The sequence below is a fragment of the Thalassophryne amazonica genome, chromosome 11 (assembly GCF_902500255.1).
Source record: "Thalassophryne amazonica chromosome 11, fThaAma1.1, whole genome shotgun sequence".
NCBI lineage: Eukaryota > Metazoa > Chordata > Actinopteri > Batrachoidiformes > Batrachoididae > Thalassophryne > Thalassophryne amazonica.
In genome coordinates this window covers 67,162,598-67,188,504 of record NC_047113.1, presented here as the reverse complement: position 1 = coordinate 67,188,504, position 25,907 = coordinate 67,162,598, and the positions used below count along the sequence as shown (strand labels likewise).

The window sequence follows — 25,907 nt, the reverse complement described above, 5'->3', positions numbered from 1 at the left end:
GCTGACGTGTACCGTGGCACGCCTTTTGAAAGCTGGTGTATACCGTGGTGTGCCTTTCACATTGCGGCGTGCCTCTCACCAGCTGATGTATTCTGTTGTGCATTATTGTTTTTGTTTTTTTGCTTTCATTCATAGCTTAATTGGTTTTAATGATTTTACAGGTTAATAATGCGTATTTCTAAATAGTATGCTATCTGATACAGACTTCACAATACAATTATCATGATAAATGTCCTTGCACACCGACTATCAGTCTAACTCTGACTAAACCAGACATTCGGTTGGTGTTTAGTTAGCACACAGCCCCCGTTGTCTAAGTCGCTGCCTGACATCACATAATGTAAAATGTCTTTGTAGTTTTCTGAATGACTGATTCTTTGGACAGACGTGTTCGTTTTTTGTATCACAGCGGCTCTGCAGCCCGCTGCCTTCCTGCACATAGGAGGTGTTATTAGCAGAGACGCAACAAATGTCCATCAGTGACACCCACACAAAGACAATCAGCAGTGACATATTCTCTCTAACATTTGTGTAACAGCTTTTCGCTGCAGTGTGGAAGCCTGCAGGAGCTCTCGACACCCCTTCTCCATCACACCTACTCACTGACGCACAAGCACCACGTGCCAATACAGTCAGATGTAGAAAAGCACACAGACGCCAACATTTTCAGGATTTTGTTCTGACTCACTTCCAGTTTAAACTTTTGCCCAACGGCACTTTGGCTGAATCCTAACTTGTGGAGTGATATGACAGATCTGATGTTTTTGGATATCACCTGACAAAAAGCTTATTTTTTTCCATATATGTCACAGTCGAGGTCTTAAAGGTCCTAATGTATTCATTTGGAATCTCCACCACTGCAAAAAGATGTTGAGTGAGAAATCAGAGTGTCTGGGTTGAGGATTGTGTTGGGTCAAGACGAAGCTTGAGAATTTCAGTGATTTCCTGGACTTGGCCATCAGACGTGTATCTGTATGCAGTTAAAGTGTCAAACTTGTAGAGACATTCACTTATCTCAGCAGTAAAGTTTACATCTCTGGGTCCTCGTCCTATGAGATTGAGATGCGCCCAGGAAGGGTTTATGGACTGATGCCTTTCCAGGACAACGAAGGTCCAACGAGGTCCTCGTGCTGCCCATCTTAGTGTGTGTTTGTGAGACTTGGACTCTGACCAATGACCTAAACTGGACTGGTTGTCTGTGGTACTAGGTCTGTTCAGAAGATTCTTGGGTACTGTTGGACTCATGTGGTGTCAAATGAAGGGTTCGTTAGGGAGATTCAGAAGAGAAGTATGACTTGCATTGTGAGGGAATGTCCGCTAAGACATTTTGACCACGTGACATGTTTTTATGGGTACGATCCATCTTGCAAGTGCCTCAGAGTTGAGGATCACAGTGGCTGGAGAAGGTTAAGGGGACACTGCTGTAGATTACATTTCCTGGTGGTGGGATGGTGTTATCAAAGCAGAGGTTAGTGGATTTATGTGGCCATAACGCAGACAAAAGATAAAACCTTCTCAAGAATTTTGACAGTTTGGGGTTTTCCTGGGTTTCTGCAGTGGAGCTAGTGAACCTCAGATAGAATTCCCAGAGAAAAAGCCAGGACATCCGGCACTGATACCTGAATTTTTGTAAGCCTGACTTTTAATTGAGCCTTTCTTGGATTGCATGGTCAAAGTTTGTAAGATTGACTTTGTTTGAGGTTGTACTTCTGCATTGCACAGTAAATATGACTTTTGCCAAGTTGGAACCATCTGTTCCATTATTGCTGGAACAAACCCACTGAACCATATGTCTCAGTTTAGAGCTTCAAAGTCATTTGTCGAATCTATTTAGTATTATTTATTTTTTGCATTATTTGAAGAAGAAATGCTGTTCTAAAGGTGCGTTTACACATAACCCTGACGCATTACAAATGTCATTTTTATGTCATTCATGACACATTCCTGACATTCTTAATGTGACTTAACGCATCTGAATAGGTTTCTTAATAGTGCGTGTTGGTGCATGATATTCTTGATATTCGTGGAGCATGTTTTTGCCTGTCAAAAAATCTTCCACGAATGTCACACACCACCCTCATATCATCTCACATCGTGGAGGTCGCAACTGAGCGTATTGATCCGTCTTGATGAGTATTGATCCTTAATAGAACGTGACAACATTCGTAGTGGTTCCTGTGATGGTTCTTGGAGCCCAAACTGTCACACGTTATTACGAAGTGACACGAAAACTGTCAAGTTTTGACACGACTTGTAACGCGGCGTCACATTTCACTGCGCGCCACGACGAATCAGTTTTCTGTCACGTGCGCACAATTAAACTCGGCTCCAAGTGTTGTTTCACAGTTCCTGCTGAAGCTCCTCAGGACACTCCTGCAGGTGTTCTACCTGCTGTTGTAACTGATGAGCGGGAGAACGAGTCTGAGCAACCAGAGGAGTGAGAGGAGACTCACGTGCAGCCAGACATCTCTGCACCTCCTCCAGTCTGGTGGAGGAAGAAGCGTGCGCACAATTAAACCCTGCTGCACCCCATTCAGTTTGATTGCTGACACCAAGTCGGCTAAAAGTCTAATTTCAGTGCTCTTCAGCGTGCTCCTGCAGGTGTTCCACCTGCTGCATGTGCCTGATGTTTGGGAAAATGCGTGAGACGAGAGCCGCATGAAGCCACACGTCTGGCTCTGTCCGTCTCCTCCTCCGCCTCTCTGCGCCACTCCATGGCACAGAGCCCAACTATGCATGCAGTCACAAAGTTCTTGTGAAAAACTGGAGCGATCTGAATTCGGTTGGATGAATATGGGTGTGTGTGTGGAGACAATTCACCTCGTTCACAACGTGACAGAACTTAACAATGGGCTGTTACGCGCAATAGTGCGCAACAACGCGAACACTATTCTTGACCGTGTGTAATGGTTCCTGATAATTCTCCAGCAACACGTGCCATTAATCGTAACGTGTGGTAACAGGTTGCAGCAGTTCCTGAGGACACCTCATCATCATCATCAATTTTATTTATATAGCGCCAAATCACAACAAACAGTTGCCCCAAGGCGCTTTATATTGTAAGGCAAGGCCATACAATAATTACGTAAAAACCCCAAAGGTCAAAACGACCCCCTGTGAGCAAGCACTTGGCGACAGTGGGAAGGAAAAACTCCCTTTTAACAGGAAGAAACCTCCAGCAGAACCAGGCTCAGGGAGGGGCAGTCCTCTGCTGGGACTGGTTGGGGCTGAGGAAGAGAACCAGGAAAAAGACATGCTGTGGAGGGGAGCAGAGATCAATCACTAATGATTAAATGCAGAGTGGTGCATACAGAGCAAAAAGAGAAAGAAACAGTGCATCATGGGAACCCCCCAACAGTCTAAGTCTATAGCAGCATAACTAAGGGATGGTTCAGGGTCACCTGATCCAGCCCTAACTATAAGCTTTAGCAAAAAGGAAAGTTTTAAGCCTAATCTTAAAAGTAGAGAGGGTGTCTGTCTCCCTGATCCGAATTGGGAGCTGGTTCCACAGGAGAGGAGCCTGAAAGCTGAAGCCTCTGCCTCCCATTCTACTCTTACAAACCCTAGGAACTACAAGTAAGCCTGCAGTCTGAGAGCGAAGCGCTCTATTGGGGTGATATGGTACTATGAGGTCCCTAAGATAAGATGGAACCTGATTATTCAAAACCTTATAAGTAAGAAGAAGAATTTTAAATTCTATTCTAGAATTAACAGGAAGCCAATGAAGAGAGGCCAATATGGGTGAGATATGCTCTCTCCTTCTAGTCCCCGTTAGTACTCTAGCTGCAGCATTTTGAATTAACTGAAGGCTTTTCAGGGAACTTTTAGGACAACCTGATAATAATGAATTACAATAGTCCAGCCTAGAGGAATAAATGCATGAATTAGTTTTTCAGCATCACTCTGAGACAAGACCTTTCTAATTTTAGAGATATTGCGTAAATGCAAAAAAGCAGTCCTACATATTTGTTTAATATGCGCTTTAAATGACATATCCTGATCAAAAATGACTCCAAGATTTCTCACAGTATTACTAGAGGTCAGGGTAATGGTATCCAGAGTAAGGATCTGGTTAGACACCATGTTTCTAAGATTTGTGGGGCCAAGTACAATAACTTCAGTTTTATCTGAGTTTAAAAGCAGGAAATTAGAGGTCATCCATGTCTTTATGTCTGTAAGACAATCCTGCAGTTTAGCTAATTGGTGTGTGTCCTCTGGCTTCATGGATAGATAAAGCTGGGTATCATCTGCGTAACACTGAAAATTTAAGCAATGCCGTCTAATAATACTGCCTAAGGGAAGCATGTATAAAGTGAATAAAATTGGTCCTAGCACAGAACCTTGTGGAACTCCATAATTAACCTTAGTCTGTGAAGAAGATTCCCCATTTACATGAACAAATTGTACTCTGTTAGATAAATATGATTCAAACCACCGCAGCGCAGTGCCTTTAATACCTATGGCATGCTCTAATCTCTGTAATAAAATTTTATGGTCAACAGTATCAAAAGCAGCACTGAGGTCTAACAGAACAAGCACAGAGATGAGTCCACTGTCTGAGGCCATAAGAAGATCATTTGTAACCTTCACTAATGCTGTTTCTGTACTGTGATGAATTCTGAAACCTGACTGAAACTCTTCAAATAGACCATTCCTCTGAAGATAATCAGTTAGCTGTTTTACAACTACCCTTTCAAGAATTTCTGAGAGAAAAGGAAGGTTGGAGATTGGTCTATAATTAGCTAACATAGCTGGGTCAAGTGATGGCTTTTTAAGTAATGGTTTAATTACTGCCACCTTAAAAGCCTGTGGTACATAGCCAACTAATAAAGATAGATTGATCATATTTAAGATTGAAGCATTAATTAATGGTAAGGCTTCCTTGAGCAGCCTGGTAGGAATGGGGTCTAATAAACATGTTGATGGTTTGGAGGAAGTGACTATTGAAAATAACTCAGACAGAACAATCGGAGAGAAAGAGTCTAACCAAATACCAGCATTACTGAAAGCAGCCGAACATAAAGATATGTCTTTGGGATGGTTATGAATAATTTTTTCTCTAATAGTTAAAATTTTATTTGCAAAGAAAGTCATGAAGTCATTACTAGTTAAAGTTAAAGGAATACTCGGCTCAATAGAGCCCTGACTCTTTGTCAGCCTGGCTACAGTGCTGAAAAGAAACCTGGGGTTGTTCTTATTTTCTTCAATTAGTGATGAGTAGTAAGATGTCTTAGCTTTATGGAGGGCTTTTTTATAGAGCAACAGACTCTTTTTCCAGGCTAAGTGAAGATCTTCTAAATTAGTGAGACGCCATTTCCTCTCCAACTTACGGGTTATCTGCTTTAAGCTGCGAGTTTGTGAGTTATACCACGGAGTCAGGCACTTCTGATTTAAAGCTCTCTTTTCAGAGGAGCTACAGCATCCAAAGTTGTCTTCAATGAGGATGTAAAACTATTGACGAGATACTCTATCTCACTTACAGAGTTTAGGTAGCTACTCTGCACTGTGTTGGTATATGGCATTAGAGAACATAAAGGAATCATATCCTTAAACCTAGTTACAGCGCTTTCTGAAATACTTCTAGTGTAATGAAACTTATTCCCCACTGCTGGGTAGTCCATCAGAGTAAATGTAAATGTTATTAAGAAATGATCAGACAGAAGGGAGTTTTCAGGGAATACTGTTAAGTCTTCAATTTCCATACCATAAGTCAGAACAAGATCTAAGATATGATTAAAGTGGTGGGTGGACTCATTACATTTTGAGCAAAGCCAATTGAGTCTAATAATAGATTAAATGCAGTGTTGAGGCTGTCATTCTCAGCATCTGTGTGGATGTTAAAATCGCCCACTATAATTATCTTATCTGAGCTAAGTCAGACAAAAGGTCTGAAAATTCACAGAGAAACTCACAGTAACGACCAGGAGGACGATAGATAACAACAAATAAAACTGGTTTTTGGGACTTCCAATTTGGATGGACAAGACTAAGAGTCAAGCTTTCAAATGAATTAAAGCTCTGTCTGGGTTTTTAATTAATTAATAAGCTGGAATGGAAGATTGCTGCTAACCCTCCGCCTCGGCCCGTGCTACGAGCATTCTGGCAGTTAGTGTGACTCAGGGGTGTTGACTCATTTAAACTAACATATTCATCCTGCTGTAACCAGGTTTCTGTAAGGAAGAATAAATCAATATGTTGATCAATTATTATATCATTTACTAACAGGGACTTAGAAGAGAGAGACCTAATGTTTAATAGACCACATTTAACTGTTTTAGTCTGTGGTGCAGTTGAAGGTGCTATATTATTTTTTCTTTTGAGTTTTTATGCTTAAATAGATTTTTGCTGGTTATTGGTGGTCTGGGAGCAGGCACCGTCTCTACGGGGATGGGGTAATGAGGGGATGGCAGGGGGAGAGAAGCTGCAGAGAGGTGTGTAAGACTACAACTCTGCTTCCTGGTCCCAACCCTGGATAGTCACGGTTTGGAGGATTTAAGAAAATTGGCCAGATTTCTAGAAATGAGAGCTGCTCCATCCAAAGTGGGATGGATGCCGTCTCTCCTAACAAGACCAGGTTTTCCCCAGAAGCTTTGCCAATTATCTATGAAGCCCACCTCATTTTTTGGACACCCACTCAGACAGACAGCAATTCAAGGAGAACATGGGGCTAACATGTCACTCCCGGTCCGATTGGGGAGGGGCCCCAGAGAAAACTACAGAGTCCGACATTGTTTTGCAAAGTTACACACCGATTCAGTGTTAATTTTAGTGACCTCCGATTGGCGTAACCGGGTGTCATTACTGCCGACGTGAATTACAATCTTACCAAATTTACGCTTAGCCTTAGCCAGCAGTTTCAAATTTCCTTCAATGTCACCTGCTCTGGCCCCCGGAAGACAATTGACTATGGTTGCTGGTGTCACTAACTTCATATTTCTCAAAACAGAGTCGCCAATAACCAGAGTTTGATCCTCGGCGGGTGTGTCGCCGAGTGGGGAAAAACGGTTAGAAATGTGAACGGGTTGCGGGGTACACGGGGCTTCTGTTTAGGGCTACGCTTCCTCCTCACAGTCACCCAGTCGGCCTGCTTTCCCGGCTGCTCGGGATCTGCCAGAGGGAAACTAACGGTGGCTAAGCTACCTTGGTCTGCACCGACTACAGGGGCCTGGCTAGCTGTAGAATTTTCCACGGTGCGGAGCCGAGTCTCCAATTCGCCCAGCCTGGCCTCCAAAGCTACAAATAAGCTACACTTATTACAAGTACCATTACTGCTAAAGGAGGCCGAGGAATAACTAAACATTTCACACCCAGAGCAGAAAAGTGCGGGAGAGACAGGAGAAGCCGCCATGCTAAACCGGCTAAGAGCTAGTAGCTGTGCTAAGCTAGCGGAGTCCTAAAAACACACAAAGTGAATAATGTGTAAATAATTTAGAGGTGATTCAGTAGAGGGAGTGCTTTAGTTAAGGCACGTGAAGATTACACTGTGAAGCAAATCGTTATCTAGGTAACTAGATCAATCTAACTGCGCAGATTAAACAGCTAACAGATACAGCAAAACACCGCTGTTGCTCCGGAACAGGAAGTGATACAATACCACAGTGAGAGCCAACCACCAGTAGAGGCAAGCAAGAGCCCAACAGTGTGTGACTGTTTGATCCACCTGACGCCTCTGCCCCGAATAATCATATTCGTGATCAGTGGCCAAGAATGTGTACTTCGTGGCATTCGTGACTTGTCGTTATGTGTAACGCAGCGTAAGAGGAAAACAAAAATCATTAATGTCAACGTTGGGTCAATATCATGCCTGAAAATAGAAACCGTAATCAGTCTTATGGTTTTGGATGTATAACAGGATAAAATTCCATACAGTGGTTTCATTGATTGAGTCATTTCCCCTGTTGCTGATGGATGAATCTGTAATCACTTGATAACAGAGGTGTAATAGATGCTTCTATTTAATTTCTAACGGTATTGCTTCCCACCTGTGTGGGAATGCGGTGGGGGAGATGATGCTGGCTACTGTCATGCAGAGAGCCCTGTTGGAAAGTGCTTTCTCATTAGTGTCTGTATTGCTTTTCCTTAAGACACCATGCCAAGCTGGAGGTTAGATACAGCAGCCTTGTGAAAATCTGGCTTTAATCCAAAGCAAGTAACAGTTGCCAGGGAAACCCATTAGCAGGTATTAAGGCCGAGATGTTGAGGTTCAGCTCATTCCCACATGCAGTGTGTCAAAAAAAATGTATCAGCCCTCTTTCATGCACTTCAGATAACCAGAAACTGTGGTCTTAGTAGTCATCGGGACCCTTCAATTAACAACAAGGCTTCATGAATTCTCCCAACCCACATATAGGTACTTACGTACTGCTATAGGGGTGCACTATTTGTTTTTGATTGAATTGTCTGAGGCTGGCAGACCAACATATTTTGGGCTCCATCTCCTTTGTAACCTGTGATGTATTCAGATGATTGAAGACTGGATAAGGACAAACAAAGTAGTAATAAATGCATACCCTGAAACAGCCGTATCCCGCTGGTTTTGCTTCTCCAGGATTAGCAAACAGCAGCCATGTAGAATATCATTCTGCTGTCTGACGCTGCTCCGGTTCACACATTGTCGTATGAGGTCTATTAGAAAAGTATCCGACCTTATTATTTTTTCAAAAACCTTATGGATTTGAATCACGTGTGATTGCATCAGACAAGCTTGAACCCTCGTGCGCATGCGTGAGTTTTCCACGCCTGTCGGTTGCGTCATTCGCCTGTGAGCAGCTTTGAGTGAGGAGTGGTCCACCCCCTTCGGCGGATTTTCATTGTCAGGAAATGGCGGAATGATTTGGGCTTTTTTTCCATCAGAAATTTTTTCAGAAACTGTTAGAGACTGGCAGCTGGAAACCATTAGAAAAATGTATCTGGCTTTCGGTGAAAAATGTTACGGGCTTGACATAGAATAAGGAGTGTTACTGTTGCTTTAAGGACGACCCCAGCGGCTGTGGGGCACGCCGCTTTGAAGCCGCCATCGACAGGCTGAACGACCATTTCATTTCTAAACGGATGGCTGGCTGGATCCGTGACCATCGTGTGCCATTTCTCTGGTTATCACAAGAGCTGGACATCAACCATTTTCCGGCAGATTTCACTTTTAACAAGAGATTTTGTCATGGAAAGCCGAGCGTAGGCTTCGCACGTCATGATGGATTCGCTACTGGAGCGAGACAAAACCACCTCCGTTTTGGTCTCACAGGACGGCTTTGAGATGGCGTTCAGACAGCTGTCGGTGGTTTTTCCATCGAGTGATTATCCGAGAAATTGTGGATGTGCCTGGACATGCCAGAACATATCCCGTGAGGCTTCATCACGGCGTTTGCTTTGAGCCATGCAGCACCGCCGTCACGCGTGGAATTCCTCTGCACGTCTGTCCTCAATGTGCCGAAAAAGTGCTGATGTCCACAGCTTTTCACAATCCTGTGCTAGTCACACGACGTCCCGGATAAAACACCGCGTCCCAGTTTGGAAATGAAATGGCACATTCCACTGTTACGGAGTTTTGTGTCATGGAAAGAGGAGCGGAGGCTTCGCGCGGTGCCGCATGGCGCAAGGCAACGCCGTAATGAAGCCTCACGGAACATGTTCTGGCATGTCCAGGCACATCCACAATTTATCAGATAATCACTTGATGGAAAAACCACTGACAGCTATCTGAACGCCATCAAAGCCGTCCTGTGAGACCAAAACAGAGGGGTTTTGTCTCGCTCCAGTAGCGAATCCATGGTGACGCACGAAGCCTCTGCTCGGCTTTCCATGACAAAATCTCTTGTTAAAAGTGAAATCTGCCGGAAAATGGTTGATGTCCAGCTCTTGTGATAACCAGAGAAATGGCACACGATGGTCACGGATCCAGACAGCCATCCGTTTAGAAATGAAATGGTCGTTCAGCCTGTCGATGGCGGCTTCGGAGCGCGGCGCGCCCCACAGCCGCTGGGGGCTGTCCTTAAAGCAACAGTAACACTCCTTATTCTCTACCAAGCCCGTAACATTTTCACCGAAAGCCAGATAAATTTTTCTAATGGTTTCCAGCTGCCAGTCTCTAACAGTTTCTGAAAAAAGTCTGATGGAAAAAAAGCCCAAATCATTCCGCCATTTCCTGACAATGAAAATCTGCCGAGGGGGTGGACCACTTCTCACTCAAAGCCTGCTCACAGGCGAATGACGCAACCGACAGGCATGGAAAAACTCACGCATGCGCACGAGGGTTCAAGCTTGTCTGACGCAATCACACATGATTCAAATCCATATGGTTTTTGAAAAAATAATAAGGTCGGATACTTTTCTAATAGACCTCGTATGTAAACAAAGTTGTTGTCTCCTTTGGATACTTCCAAGTTCTACAAGTTCCAGATGCGGGAAACCTCGCCAACATTAATGGCTGGTAGCTGTTACAAGTCTTATGTCCATATCATAGCTCATCCATTTAGATCGTAAACAGAACGGGCCATCGTTTTCGCTTGCCGTCACTTTCTCTCCGACTCTTCATGGACACTCTTCTCTAAAATCGGATAAACCTTTACGTCTTTCTCTGTGAGACTGACTGGCTCCTGGCGTAGTCTTACACTGCAGGGAATGCCCCTTACAGTGTGAAATTCTTTTCTGCTGTGGGACCATCACATTCCTGAAATTTTCATGCTCCTCCACGATGACAGACTTGGAGATAGCGTGTGAAAACAACAGTAAATAAACACTGAAAGTAATTTCAAAATAAAGACATTAGCTAAGTGCTGCTAAGTGAACATCGTCACTGTATAGGGCACCACAGTCTGGCTTGAACCCTGTGTGATATAGTGGGATTTGACCACTTACGGGGACCTCTGCCCTGTTGTGCAGTATATACACAGTGTAAGTTCACACGGAAAAATGGTGTACTGTTTTGTTTTCGGCTGCAGTCACCGAAGCAGTCACAAAAAGTATTTATTTTTCAGTTCCCAGTGGAGAAGAAAAGATGAGGCAGATGGGAGACGTCAAACAAACCGCAGCACATGCCCACTTTCCCACTGCATCGTCACTTTTTCTTTGCATTTTCACTTTGTTTGTGTGTAATTTACCCAAAAACCCATTGAAAATGGGTTTCCCCCCGGAAGTACAGGTAATACGTCATACGCGTCATATTTTACCCCTTTAGCGCCACCCTCAAACGAGACTGCGGTGCCCTATTAATGCTCCCTGAAGTGAGTTGGTCAGCAAAAAAAAAAAAAAAAAAACCTACGCAAACAATGTTGATGACCAGTACATAGTAGCAAGAATTGCTTGGAAACTAAAGGCCTGGTTTACATGTTCCTGCCTGAACAAGGCCAGACATGTCTCACTGCGCCAACGTTCCTATTTAAAATGATATATAAAATAGATGATATAAAATAATTGCAAATTATCATGTTAAACAATGCCAACATGTCCCAAAATAAGATGTTTGCTGGTCCTCATCTGTGTCTAACACAATCCACAATATCTGTGAATATATGCAATAGTTTTAGTGTGTACTTTGTAATCATGATCGTCAGTTTTTTTTTTTAAATGCTTATCGCAAAGCGTTCTTTTTTTCCGACATCATGCAAGTTTTATAAGTCCGCGGACACTGATCTGTATAACAGATTCAAATCTGTGTCCTCGGATCCGAGGAAGTCGGCGGAGAAAAATCCCTCTCTCAAAGCATGGCTGTAGCAACGGTTGTTGTAAAGCGGGACTGGTTGGTTGCTATGGTGATGCTGTGCAGCTGCTCCAAGCTAAATGTAGCATGTGGACATCACATACCTTTTTAAAAGAAGAATTTTGCAGCATGTCTGTGTCACGGAGCGACATTGGAGAGAGGGAAGATGGTGAGAATCACAGTTTGAAAAAGTTTGATAAGGACAAAAATCCGTGGAATTGGCATTGAGCTGTATTTAAAGTTCGTCGTCATGAACACAGATAAATGGGAAAAGCTCCCTGCATCTTGTGCCCTCAAGAAACACAGTAAGAATTTTTTTAATCTGAAAAATAAACAAAAAAAAATTTTTAAATAAACATTGCACTGTTCAAACAGGATTTCAGACAAGATTAGGTGACTTTTTTAAATTAATGTAGACTTTCTTTCATTGGAAAAAATACATTGTGGCTTTGAATAGATTTACAGGAATTTGCACTAGGATATGTGACTTTTTTTACTATAAGGTATGTTATTGATATTTTACAATGATTTTCAAAATATTCTACAAGCTTTACCTGTGGTTTTTGAAATGCTTTAAGTCTTTTCAGTCTTCATGAATTTCATGTAGTTTAATTGTTATGAGTTAATGTATAATTTGGTTTCCAATTAAGAGCAAAATCATTTCAGGTCCAACTTCCATGTCATATTCTGTTATTTCAACATTATCATTGACAGTTCAAATGAAAGGTTGAATCGAGAATCATTTAAATATGCACTTCCTTTGAGATTTTTCTTCCAGGAGATGCTGAAAATGTATTATTAAATACAAAATTAATGTGGTTTCTTGGGCCCCACGGGCCCTAAACCCAGGCTCCTGGAGAGCTGCTCCCCTGAGACCCCCTGCGAATTTTCCTCAGATTTCACAATTTTCATTCACTATGCACTATGCACATTCACATGCACTAAAGTAGGTTAAGTAATGTTGCAAAAGTGACTATTTAAAAAAACAAAGAAATTATGGTAAATTAACATTACTTATTGATTTTCAGTTCAGTAGATTTATAGACAACAGTACAATTGAAGGTGATTAATGGTGTTTGTCAACAGAATCATGTTTTATTTTTGCAAATTGAACAAAACTGGATCTGGTTTGTTAGCTATTACAGTTTTACATTTATTTGTGAACTTTAAAATCAGTTTGGGGTTGTAATATACTCCATCAAATGATTTTAAGAGGTTAGGACCAGTGGACCCTAGGACCCTAGGTTTTGGTATAACTGGGTAGCGTAGTGGCGAAGTGATTCGTCTGCTTGTTTTCAGAGCAGAATTGGGTTCCTTGTGAAATGGGGAGAAGCTGGGAGGACTTATCTTACAGTTGGGATATAACTCCATTCTATGTGCATGTGTTTCAATGAGTGTTGCACATCTACACATTCCAATTTTTTTCAATTCTTTTAAGGACTTAAACTCCGTCATGTTTCATTGTGATTGTATGTAAATTTACTCCTCCATAAATCTTCTAAGATGCAGCAGGTTTAAAATACCAAAACAAAGCTAAACAAGTGTAAAACTAAATAAAGTAAATAAGAACAATTTAACTTGCAGTCCAAAACAAAATGATGTCAAGGAGTTAAACTCAAATCAAATGCCAGTGAATATAAATGGGTCTTCAACGGTGACTTAGACATTTCTAGGGTCTGCACAGTTCTAATATAAAGGTCAGCTATTCCAAAGATTAGGGTCAACCACTACAAATACCCAATTAGCTTTATTTCTAGTGCCAGGATTTAGGGACAACCAAGAACATCAAGGTGGTAAGGTCTTGGTGTCTCCTGTTTTACTGTATGATAGTGAGATGGACGCCAGTGACCAAAGGCGACAACTAGATGTCTTTGGTACTAGGTCTCTTTTGAAGATCCTTGGGTACTGCTCAAATGGTTTTGTGTCAAATAAACAGTTACTTAGGGAAACTAAGATATGGAGTGTTACTTGCATTGTGATGAAACGTTAGCTACAACTGGGCAGCATATTTCTCTGGGCATGATCCAGCACTAAGGTGCCTCAGTGTTGGGGAATCCAGCCGGAGAAAGCCAACGGAATGCCCAAGTTTGACCTGACTGCGGCAGGTAGATAGTTACTTTCAGGAGGTGGGGATGGACCAGTTGTCTGCTTGGGCAGTTGCCATCTAGGACCTAGTGTGGTTCCGTGGTGAGGTGGATGTAATGGTGCATCACACTTGTGCACGACTTAAGCTGACTTTAAAAGTGTGCATTCTTATGCAGTCAGTTTTTTTTACGTTTTATAATAGCAATTCATTTAGCTCAGTTTATTATCTTCTAACAGAGATGAAACGGCCAGTGTCCAAAGTCCTGTGAGTCCGAAAGCCAATAAGCTGACGAAAAACCATATTCAAGACCGTACAGGTATCAGGGTCTTCCAGAATAAAAAAACAAGAATTTTTAACAAGTTGCTGAGATATGGTTTTGCTTAAAGTCTTTCTCTTGTTAATAAGCGTCATGAAGTTAAATGTTCTTTGAATATTTTAAATCTAATACATACAAAGAAGAAGAATACTGTTTCTATGCATTTTACCAATGACATTTAAGTTACAGCCCAAAACTGATTTGGATGCGCCCACGGTGCACTGAATCTCCACAGTGTGCTGCACACTGCAGCCTGTGGTGAACTCGCAGCTCAGATTTGACTTCATCCATGTTTGACATTCAACATACCACGCTTGGAAAGATGCAGCTCACGGGCTTTTAAAAAAAATAAATAAAAAATTCTTCCCATCACAAAGACATGAAGAGTCTTTGGTGTTCACTGAAGGACACAAAGACTTGAGAGAAATCAAAGTAGAAGACATCAAAAGAGGACAAAAAGATCAAAGTGCTTTGTGATGCGCATCACAGACTTCTACTGGAATCACAAACCGGCAGATATTTCAATTTTATCTTTCATGTTGTGAGTAGAGATTACAGCCAAAGCAGCAAAAGCCATTTTTTTTTTTTTTTTTCCTGCAGCACGATCAGATCTGGGAGCATCCATTGGTGTCACCCATCACATCAGCTGCACTATAGAACTACCCTGAATCCTGATCGGCAGCCACTCAGGCACCGGTTCATTGACACCTTGTGGAAATCACCGTGTGAAACATGGGTGTTTCCTGAAGCATGGGTGTTCCCTTAGGCTTCACCAGTTGTTGCAGTCCTCAACACTGTGGCACCTTTTATACTGGATCACGCTTTGGGAAACATGGCTCATGGCAGTAATGTTGTAACTGACTTTCCACGACAGTGCCTAATATGACTTTCCTTCAACAAAAACTCATTGGACACAAAGTCATTCCAGCAGTACCCAAGAATTTTCTGGAGAGACTATCAAGTTTCAGAGCCATAAGACGTGGATCTTCATTGCCACACAAAGCATGGCAATGTTAAATGCTTTTTCTGTCCAGTGACACTTGATTAGCTCTTCCCAGAAGCTTCTTGACAACATATAGGTCAGGAGCCATCTACATCATATATTAATAAAGTGAAATTGCCGCCTTTTTTGTTGTCGTCATTGTCTCATGTTTCTCTTAATTACATAGTGATGTCAGGTTTGCAGTCTAAATCTGCAGAGCAGGTGGTTTTGTGACATATAGGAGTTGGACTACCATTACAGGAAAAAAAAATTTGAATATAGAGAAAATGTTCAGTACAGGTATTGTCGGGTATTTCAGAAAGTTGAAAATTATATATATATTCTTGAGTCATTACATTGAAACTAAAATGTTTCAAACAGTGCATCACAGTGGCTTAGTGGTTAGCACTGTTGCCTCACAGTGAGAAGGTCATGGGATTGATTCCCACCTGTGGCCTTTCTGTGTGGAGTTTGCGTGGGTTCCCTCTGTGTGGGAACCCTCCCTCCTCCCACATCCAATGACATGCAAATTAGGTGAATTGGAAACTTTAAATTGTCCGTAGGTGTGCGTGTGTAACAGGAGCCAGCAGGAGTCGCTGTGCATATGTAGTAAGTAAACCTCACTCCCCAACAGCAAAAGTGATTCTCTGGCCACAAGGTTGGAGCCCTGGGTTTTAGCCTTCTGGTTTGAGAGTCTGCCTCCCATGTTGGGGATCGTGAGTTTGCATCCCGAGGGAAGCAAATAGGAGGAGCCAAAGAACACAACACAATGCAGATTACAGCCACTATACATGCGGGTGTGAATGTGTTTGTTTGTCTACATGTGGCCTTGTGACAGACTGGTGTCCTGTCCAGGGTGTACCCCACTTCACGTCCTGTGACTGCTGGAATAGGCTCCAGACCCCCATGACCCAATTTTGGATAAGCAGTTGAAGGTGTGTGTTTCAAGCATTTATTTTATTTTAATTTTGAAAATTACAGCTTACAGTTCAGCCTACAGCCTACAAAAAAATTGAAAATGCGTATCTCAAAATTTTCTAATATTTCATAACATCAATAAAAAAGCATTTACAATACAGAAATGTCAAACCTCTGAAAAGTATGTTTATTTATGCACTCAAACCTTGGCTGGAATGCTTTTTGAATGAATTGCTGAATCAGTGGGACGTGGGATGGAGTTAATCAGCATGGGGCACTGCTGAGGTGTTGGGTCTGGTGTCTTCTTCTTGACAATACCTAACAGAGAACATTTAGGGTATTATGTATGTGGCCAATCAGGTATAGTAAACCCATGGTCAACAAAGCAGCAACTAGCAATTTTGGCACTGTGGGCAGGTGCCAAGTCCTGCTGGAAAAGGAAATCGGCATCTAAAGCTTGTCAACATATTAAAGCATGAAGTGTTCTAACATTTCCTGGTAGATGGTTGCGTTGACTTTGGACTTGATAAAACACAGTGGACCAACACCAGCAGAGGACATGGTGCCCAAAATCATTGCTGACTGTGGAAACTTCATACTGGACTTCAAGCATATTGCATTCTGGGCCTGTCCACTCTTCCTCCAGACTCTGGGACCTTCATTTCCAAATTAAATTCAACATTTTATTTCATCTGCAAAAGAACACTGAGCAATGGTTTTGACAGTAAGAAAGCAACACTTGGAGCTCATTTCCTGCATGTCTGTGCATGGTGGTTCTGATACACGGACCCCAGCCTCAGTCTACTCCTTGTGAAGACATCCCAAGTTGTTGAATTGGCTTTGTTTAACAGTGTTCTCAAGGCTGCAGTGATCCCTGTTGCTTGTGCATCTTTTCCTACCACACTTTTCCCTTCCAGTCAGCTTTCCATGAATATGCTTTGGTACAGCACTCTGAACAGTCAGTCCTTTCAGCAGTGACCTTCTGTGGTTTACCCTTCTTGTGGAGGGTATCAATAAGCGTTATCTGGACAACTTTCAAGTCATTAGTCTTCCACGATTGGGATTGTGCTTATTTGATAAGACCGAGAGATTCATGGTGTTTATACTGCAAAAATTGTGACTAGAAATGAAATAGAATATTTTGAGATTTTCTATTTGTTTTTTTTGTTTGTTTGTTTGTTGGAGGGGGGAGTCAGGCTGTATCAAAATTAAAATAAAAATGCCTGAAACGTTTTAGTTTATATGGAATAAGCCAAGAATATATATACAATTTTCACTCTATGAATTATCTAAAAAAAGAACATTTCCACAATTTTCCTATTTTCTGACATGCACCTATGTTGCCTTGCCTTGGATTCAATTCCAGTTGTGTCCATTAGGCAACCTGTGTCTGTCCTTGGACAAGATTCTTCATATGCACTGTCCCAAATCAACCCACCTGTAAATGGGTACCAGTCTTGGCGGGGGAAGTAACCTGAGATGAACTTTTATCCCATGCGGGATGAATTTTCAAACTCTCCTTCCGAAGATGTCCAAAGATAAGCATCATTCTTATGTGAATCAGGATCTGTTTAGTGACTGATTTTGTGTTACATCTCACAAATCATCCAATTGATAATGGGACTAATTAAGCCTAAAAAATGCTTTTTATCGATGTTAAATGTTACCTTTCATGGACCACATCTGTGAGACAACTTTGGAATTGTTGGAAGGTACAGTTTATATACAGTTTTCTGCAGAGGGCATGTGCTTTGTCCATGTCTTGTTCTTTATCAGTTTAGCATGTTCCAATCCACTGTCTTCACTGTTTGTGTAGAGACAAAAATAAATATTCTTCCTTCCTTTCAAACCCCCAAGAAGAAGCAAATCTGAATCCAAAATGTCTGAACAGCCAAGCGCCACTGGAACTAGAAGCTGTAATGCAATTCATCACTTTGATATGTGTCCCGTTGCATTACATCACCCGTCCTGTTTAAACTGCTTTTTCCTGGGTCAGGTCATACTGGCAACATGCCAAGGAAGCTAGCAGAGATATTTTCTTCTCGGCCCAAACCTCCAGCTCCTCCTCGGGGTCCTAAAAGCGTTCACAAACCAGATGAGACATATATTCCCACCACCTCAGACTCTTTTCCCTGTTAGATATGGCCAGAATACCTCCAAAGGGAGGCGCACATATGGCATCCTTTGACAACCTGATCAACTCTATGCGAAGGAGATGTGTTGCACTGCATGAGGCAAATGGTGGTCACACCAGATACTGACTGGTTCCCCCCCCAATAAAACAAAACTGCACCTTTCAGAGTGGCCTTTTATTGTGGACAGTCTAAGGCACACCTGTGCACTAATCATGGTGTCTAATCAGCATCTTGATATGGCACACCTGTGAGGTTGGATGGATTATCTCAGCAAAGGAGAAGTGCTCACTATCACAGATTTAGACTGGTTTGTGAACAATATTTGAGGGAAATGGTGATATTGTGTATGTGGAAAAAGTTTTAGATCTTTGAGTTCATCTCATACAAAATGGGAGCAAAACCAAAAGTGTTGCATTTATATTTTTATTGAGTATAAATCATGTTCAATCAACTGAATTTACCCCAGGTGGATTCCAATTAAACTGTAGAAACACTTAAAGATGATCAGTGGAAACAGGAAGCACCTGAGGTGATGGTCTCGTAGTTGAGCGTTGGGCTTGAAGCCAGAGGATCCTCGGTTCAAATCCCAGCCTGACCAGAAAATCACTAAGGGCCCTTGGGCAAGGTCCTTAATCCCCTAGTTGCTCCCGGTGTGTAGTGGGCGGCTTGCATGGCAGCAGCCTGACATCGGGGTGAATGTGAGGCATTTATGTTTGAAACGCAGATGAAAAGCGCTATATAAAGCAAGTCCCTTTACCTGGCTGAAATTTTGAGCTTCACGGCAAAGACTGTGAATACTTAAGTACATGTGGGTTTCTTAGGGTTTTTATAATTATTATTTTTATTTGTTTAATAAACTTGCAAAAAAAAAAATCACATTGTCATTATGGGGTGTTGTGTGTAGAATTTTAAGGGGACAATGAATTTCATCCATTTTTTTTAATTTTGTTGTAACATAACAAAATGTGGAAAAATTGAATTGCTGTGAATACTTTTCAAATGCACTGTAATTCAGGAAGGACATCTGGTTCAAAATCTATGCCAGATCCCAGTGCAGTTCTGCTGTGGTGACCCCGAGTAAACAGGGTCAGCTGAAAGCGGGGAAAAAAACAACTTTGTATATAAAAGTAAAGTCTGGGAGCATGTGCTCGTACCGCAGTTCACCGTGTTCACAACACCATGGAACTGTTATATACTGTACAATGTTTTTTTTTGTATATTCAAAAATAACAACTACTTTTCTGAGCATAATAACAATGAGGACACTTTGCATTGTTTCAACCAGTGTTTCCAACAACTGCCTCACCTGATCAGATCTTTGTGATGTCATAGCAGTAACAGTAAAGATGGAGGGCAGTTCAAGGTGGATTCAGATCACCAGCAAAATTTTGTCAAAATCAGAACACATAGGCTCCTCCCCCTTTAAAAAAAATAGTAAATTTAATTTTATTATTTATTTTTTGTATAATTAAAAAAATGTGCTTCATCATTCTGTCTCAATGTTGAGCCCTCACTTCAGGAATTTGGAATTGAGTGCATTATTACTGTTGACGAGCAGCAATTTTGTTCCCTTTGATCTTTGTGATGTCATAGGAAAGGATGATAAATAAAAGAGAAACAAGCAATTCTGAGGAAGACACTGGTCACCACCAACATTTAAACAACCCTCCCCGACTCACAAACCATGTCTCCACAGCATTTTGAGCACGTTTTTAAAAAATGAACTAATTTATCTGGATGGCCAGATCCAAATATTTGGGAAACAACATCATAAAATTTGCCATACAAACATTTAAAACACTTCTAACAAACAGATCTGGCAACACATGCTCACAGGGGAACCCTGAAATGTGTGCATGGCGCTACATTTAATTCAATTAGAGCTGGATGCTCATTCATGCAGGCTCTGGTGTGTGTTTAATGGGGTCGTGGACACCCAGAAGACCCTCGCCCTCCGCGCATTACGCGACGTGATCTTTTTTAATCAGAACATTTTGCAGATCAGTGCCTCTCTGACTCACCTTGGTAACTGGGTAATCCCATAAACCCCAGCGCCATATGTTGTTGGCCTTTCAGTTTCCCGTTTGTCACCAGCACTCAGGGCCCGGTGTGTGGACCCGGTGGAGCAGAACGCCACCGCACGACGGCCAGCCGATCGCTCATTCATGAATGTATCCGTCAACTGATGCGCGATGGAAAACGGAATCTGTGTAGAAACCGTCGGAAAAGCGCTCAGTCACGAGGAAATTAGCCCGGTTTCGTTTTGTTGTGACTTTTGTGTCATTCCTTTGATTATGAAGCTTGGGGTCATTCACAATTATTTTTGGAATCCTGGCAGCATCAGTAAAGAATGTCTTGTTGATTAGCAACCACGTGCACGCATGGATGGTTAGCAAATTTTGAGTTTGACGTTAAATCAGATTTTTGGATAACATCAAAGCATCGTGATAGAATGGGGGATTGCATTTGCCAATGTGCATGCCAGAAGTAAGCCCTCCTGCAATGCATCATGGGATCATCTGCAGGCCTACTGGCAGCATTTATGGCTGTAAACAAAGATGGATTGCAGTACTTTTAAGCCATTTTGGATCCAGAAGATGTACCCGCAGCTCTTATTAACTCACCATTTGAGGCAGCAGCAGTAGCGGAGCTGAAAAAATGGTTAAAGTGCAGAACTGCAAGTTTAAAAGGCAAGAAAAAGGATCTGATAAAGGTAAGTTCTGACTAATTCACTCCTAGCTGTTATTACCTTGTGAGTGATGGAGTAAATGATGGTACATATTTAGAGGTTTTTATATCAAATGTTCATAAAATGCTTAATATTTGGTCTTTTTCCACAGGGGAAAAAAACTATTGTAATGGAGAAAATCTTACGCATCTTTGAGATCAATCAGATCAAAAAGTGTGCGTTGAATCGTCGACAGAAGCAAAATAGATAGATGGTGCAATTTTGCCACAGGTTTGGACAAAACTATGTTAATGGTTTTGATGGAAGTGTTTGAGTGGAAAAGCCGTTGGTCTGTCTATCATGTCTATTTTCTGACTGCTGCAGACTCGGTGGGTTCATGTTGGTTTGAATTTAATTAGACTTTCACTTATTTCCAGTCCTTCAATATTGTGAATCCACTTGTTTCTAAGCGTTGCATTCACATGTTTATCCCTGAGATGGTTACTGAAGCATCCAGGACACAAGTAATCCCAGACATTCTGAGTGTTTTTGTTTACTTTCTGAGCATGTCTGTGAGTCCGCAGCAGGCACACATTTCCCACAGTCCCCTGCATGACGAAAATCCAATATGGCAGGTATGCAATCCCTCTTTTTTCCACTTCCCTTTTTTGCACTTTCACCACCCACTCCTCCATTTAAAAATGGTGTTGGCAAAGCCACAACATCTCTCCAGTTAAACACGAGCTGACCGGGATACATGCAGTTTTTTGTCAAATGGAGGGGCTAGTCAACTCAATTTAAATTTGATTGACTTTCCGTGAACGCCCATGCTCGTGCACATACAGGTCCTGCAGTGACCGTAGCCTTCAGCAGGTGGCAGCACAGTTTCTTTTCATGCCGATTCCAGACTAGTGTTTATAACTAGTGTTTCAAAGGGTCCAAAACGCTTTGGAGCAGTGTTTCGAGATTGCACTGAGTAATTTGTAGCACAGAAGACACATTTCGGGATTTATTCAACAGCTTCTCTCCTTTGTACACGCCTGGCAAAAATTATGGAATCACCGGCCTCGGAGGATGTTCATTCAGTTGTTTAATTTTGTAGAAAAAAAGCAGATCACAGACATGACACAAAACTAAAGTCATTTCAAATGGCAACTTTCTGGCTTTAGAAACACCATAAGAAATCAAGAAAAAAAAAATTGTGGCAGTCAGTAACAGTTACTTTTTTTAGACCAAGCAGAGGGAAAAATTATGGACTCACTCAATTCTGAGGAATAAATTATGGAATCACCCTGTAAATTTTCATCCCCAAACTAACACCTGCATCAAATCAACCTTGGAGAGCTGTTGCACCAAGTGGACTAACATGAATCATGGCTCCAACACGAGAGATGTCAATTGAACAGAGGAGAGGATTATCAAACTCTTAAAAGAGGGTAAATCATCACGCAATGTTGCAAAAGATGTTGGTTGTTCACAGTCAGCTGTGTCTAAACTCTGGACCAAATACAAACAACATGGGAAGGTTGTTAAAGGCAAACATACTGGTAGACCAAGGAAGACATCAAAGTGTCAAGACAGAAAACTTAAAGCAATATGTCTCAAAAATCGAAAGTGCACAACAAAACAAATGAACGAATGGGAGGAAAGTGGAGTCAACGTCTGTGACCGAACTGTAAGAAACCGCCTAAAGGAAATGGGATTTATATACAGAAAAGCTAAATGAAAGCCATCATTAACACCTAAACAGAAGAAAACAAGGTTACAATGGGCTAAGGAAAAGCAATCGTGGACTGTGGATGACTGGATGAAAGTCATATTCAGTGATGAATCTCGACTCTGCATTGGGCAAGGTGATGATGCTGGAACTTTTGTTTGGTGCCGTTCCAATTAGATTTATAAAGATGACTGCCTGAAGAGAACATGTAAATTTCCACAGTCATTGATGACATGGGGCTGCATGTCAGGTAAAGGCACTGGGGAGATGGCTGTCATTACATCATCAGTAAATGCACAAGTTTACGTTGATATTTTGGACATTTTTCTTATCCCATCAATTGAAAGGATGTTTGGGGATGATGAAATCATTTTTCAAGATGATAATGCATCTTGCCATAGAGCAAAAACTGTGAAAACATTCCTTGCAAAAAGACACATAGGGTCAATGTCATGGCCTGCAAATAGTCAGGATCTTAATCCAATTGAAAATCTTTGGTGGAAGTTGAAGAAAATGGTCCATGACAAGGCTCCAACCTGCAAAGCTGATCTGGCAACAGCAATCAGAGAAAGTGGAGCCAGAATGATGAAGAGTAATGTTTGTCACTCATTAAGTCCATGCCTCAGAGACTGCAAGCTGTTATAAAAGCCAGAGGTAGTGCAACAAAATACTAGTGATGTGTTGGAGCGGTTCTTTTGTTTTTCATGATTCCATAATTTTTTCCTCAGAATTGAGTGATTCCATATTTTTTCCCTCTGCTTGGTCTAAAAAGTAACCGTTACTGACTGCCACAATTTTTTTTTTCCTGATTCTTATAGTGTTTCTTAAAGCCAGAAAGTTGCCATTTGAAATGACTTTAGTTTTGTGTCATGTCTGTGATATGCTTTTTTTTCTACAAAATTAAACAACTGAATGAACATCCTCCGGGGCCGGTGATTCCATAATTTTTGCCAGGGGTTGTATAATTCCTGTTTTACTCTCTTGCTCTGCTGTACATTTTTTCCTGCATTTGGCCTTGTAGTGGGCATTGTGTTTTTCACCATAGTTGCTAGCTTACATTTTAGCTCGCTTGAAGGCAGGTGCCACATCCAGCAGGTGGCAGATATGTCTGTGAGGTATTACATAGACTAAACAACATTTGTTTTTTGATTGATGTCAAGCATCAAAGGTTATCAGATTTTATTCAGTTGTGTTCGTTATATGACATTTTAAATTTGAGATGTACAAGATGTTAGAATTTATTGTATTTGAATTATTGTTTCACAAGCTTATTAAGATGGAATAACTCACTCATTCACCAACTCATCTATATTTTTGCTGTTCGAGCCCTACGCTGTTATCAGCACAGGGAGTTTAAAACACAATATAGGCCCCCAAAATGTTTGAGCGCTTCTAGGAAGTATGGGCAAAAGCGATTTTTAGAACAGGATTAGTATAAATTGATAATTTATGTAAATTATAATAATAATTGATAAATCAAAACTTATTTCATTTTTAATCATTTGTTTCAAACAAATTGTAAGCTGGGCGAGTTGCTTGAATGCAACAATTTGCTCTTATGGTTTTATATCAGTATAAATTGAATATCTTTTGGGTTTGGACCATTGGAAAGGCCAAACAACATCCTTGATGACATTCCTTTGTGCACTGTTAAATTATGATAACATTTTGAAATAACTATGAGACATGTTACAAAATAAATGACGAACCAGTTAATCATAATAAAATACCTGTTAGCTGCGTTCATAACAGATGCATCAAAATACATCTTTGTAACATTGTAAATGAAAGCCTCTCGCAAGCTGACGTGTACCCTGGCGTGCCTTTTGAAAGCTGACATGCACCATGGCACCTTTGCCAAGCTGACGTGTACCATGGAGTGCCTTTGGCAAGCTGACGTGTACTGTGGCGCATCTCTCGCAAGCTGACGTGTACTGTGGCACGCCTCTCGCAAGCTGACGTTTATCGTGGCGTGCCTCTCGCAAGCTGATGTGTACCGTGTTATGCCTTTTGAAAGCTGACATGGACTGTGGAGTGCCTTTTGAATGCTAACATTTACAGTGGCATGCCTTTTAAAGGCTGATCTGTACCGTGGCGCGCCTTTTGAAAGGTGACGTGTACCGTGGTTTGCCTTTTAAAAGCTGACGTGTATTGTGGCATGCTTCTCGCAAGCTGATGTGTACCATGCTGTGCCTTTTAAAAGGTGACGTGTACCGCGGCGCACCTTTTAAAAGCTGTCGTGTATGTGGAGTGCTTCTTGCAAGCTGATGTGTACTGTGGCACGCCTTTTGAAAACTGCGTGTACCATGGCGTGCCTTTGAAAGCTGCGTGTACTGTGGCGCGCCTTTTGAAAGTTGACGTGCATAGTGATGCACCTTTTAAAAACTGACGTGTACCGTGGCACGCCTTTTAAAAACTGACGTGTACCGTGGCACGCCTTTTAAAAGCTGACGTGTACCGTGGCACGCCTTTTAAAAGCTGACGTGTACCGTGGCACGCCTTTTGAAAGCTGGTGTATACCGTGGTGTGCCTTTCACATTGCGGCGTGCCTCTCACCAGCTGATGTATTCTGTTGTGCATTATTGTTTTTGTTTTTTTTGCTTTCATTCATAGCTTAATTGGTTTTAATGATTTTACAGGTTAATAATGCGTATTTCTAAATAGTATGCTATCTGATACAGACTTCACAATACAATTATCATGATAAATGTCCTTGCACACCGACTATCAGTCTAACTCGACTAAACCAGACATTCGGTGGTGTTTAGTTAGCACACAGCCCCCGTTGTCTAAGTCGCTGCCTGACATCACATAATGTAAAATGTCTTTGTAGTTTTCTGAATGACTGATTCTTTGGACAGACGTGTTCGTTTTTTGTATCACAGCGGCTCTGCAGCCCGCTGCCTTCCTGCACATAGGAGGTGTTATTAGCAGAGACGCAACAAATGTCCATCAGTGACACCCACACAAAGACAATCAGCAGTGACATATTCTCTCTAACATTTGTGTAACAGCTTTTCGCTGCAGTGTGGAAGCCTGCAGGAGCTCTCGACACCCCTTCTCCATCACACCTACTCACTGACGCACAAGCACCACGTGCCAATACAGTCAGATGTAGAAAAGCACACAGACGCCAACATTTTCAGGATTTTGTTCTGACTCACTTCCAGTTTAAACTTTTGCCCAACGGCACTTTGGCTGAATCCTAACTTGTGGAGTGATATGACAGATCTGATGTTTTGGATATCACCTGACAAAAAGCTTATTTTTTTCCATATATGTCACAGTCGAGGTCTTAAAGGTCCTAATGTATTCATTTGGAATCTCCACCACTGCAAAAAGATGTTGAGTGAGAAATCAGAGTGTCTGGGTTGAGGATTGTGTTGGGTC

General features: G+C 41.7%; 1 protein-coding gene and 1 long non-coding RNA gene across 13 annotated transcripts in view; both read left to right on the top strand.

The window, feature by feature from the left end:
- The window catches only part of prom1a (prominin 1a), a 252,412-nt gene that overhangs the window by 14,231 nt on the left and 212,274 nt on the right, over positions 1 to 25,907 (top strand). The window lies entirely within an intron of this gene.
- LOC117520738 lies at positions 1,799 to 11,923 on the top strand. The gene is made up of 3 exons (XR_004563747.1): positions 1,799 to 1,812; positions 5,355 to 5,361; positions 11,814 to 11,923. It is a non-coding gene; the product is annotated as an uncharacterized LOC117520738 (long non-coding RNA).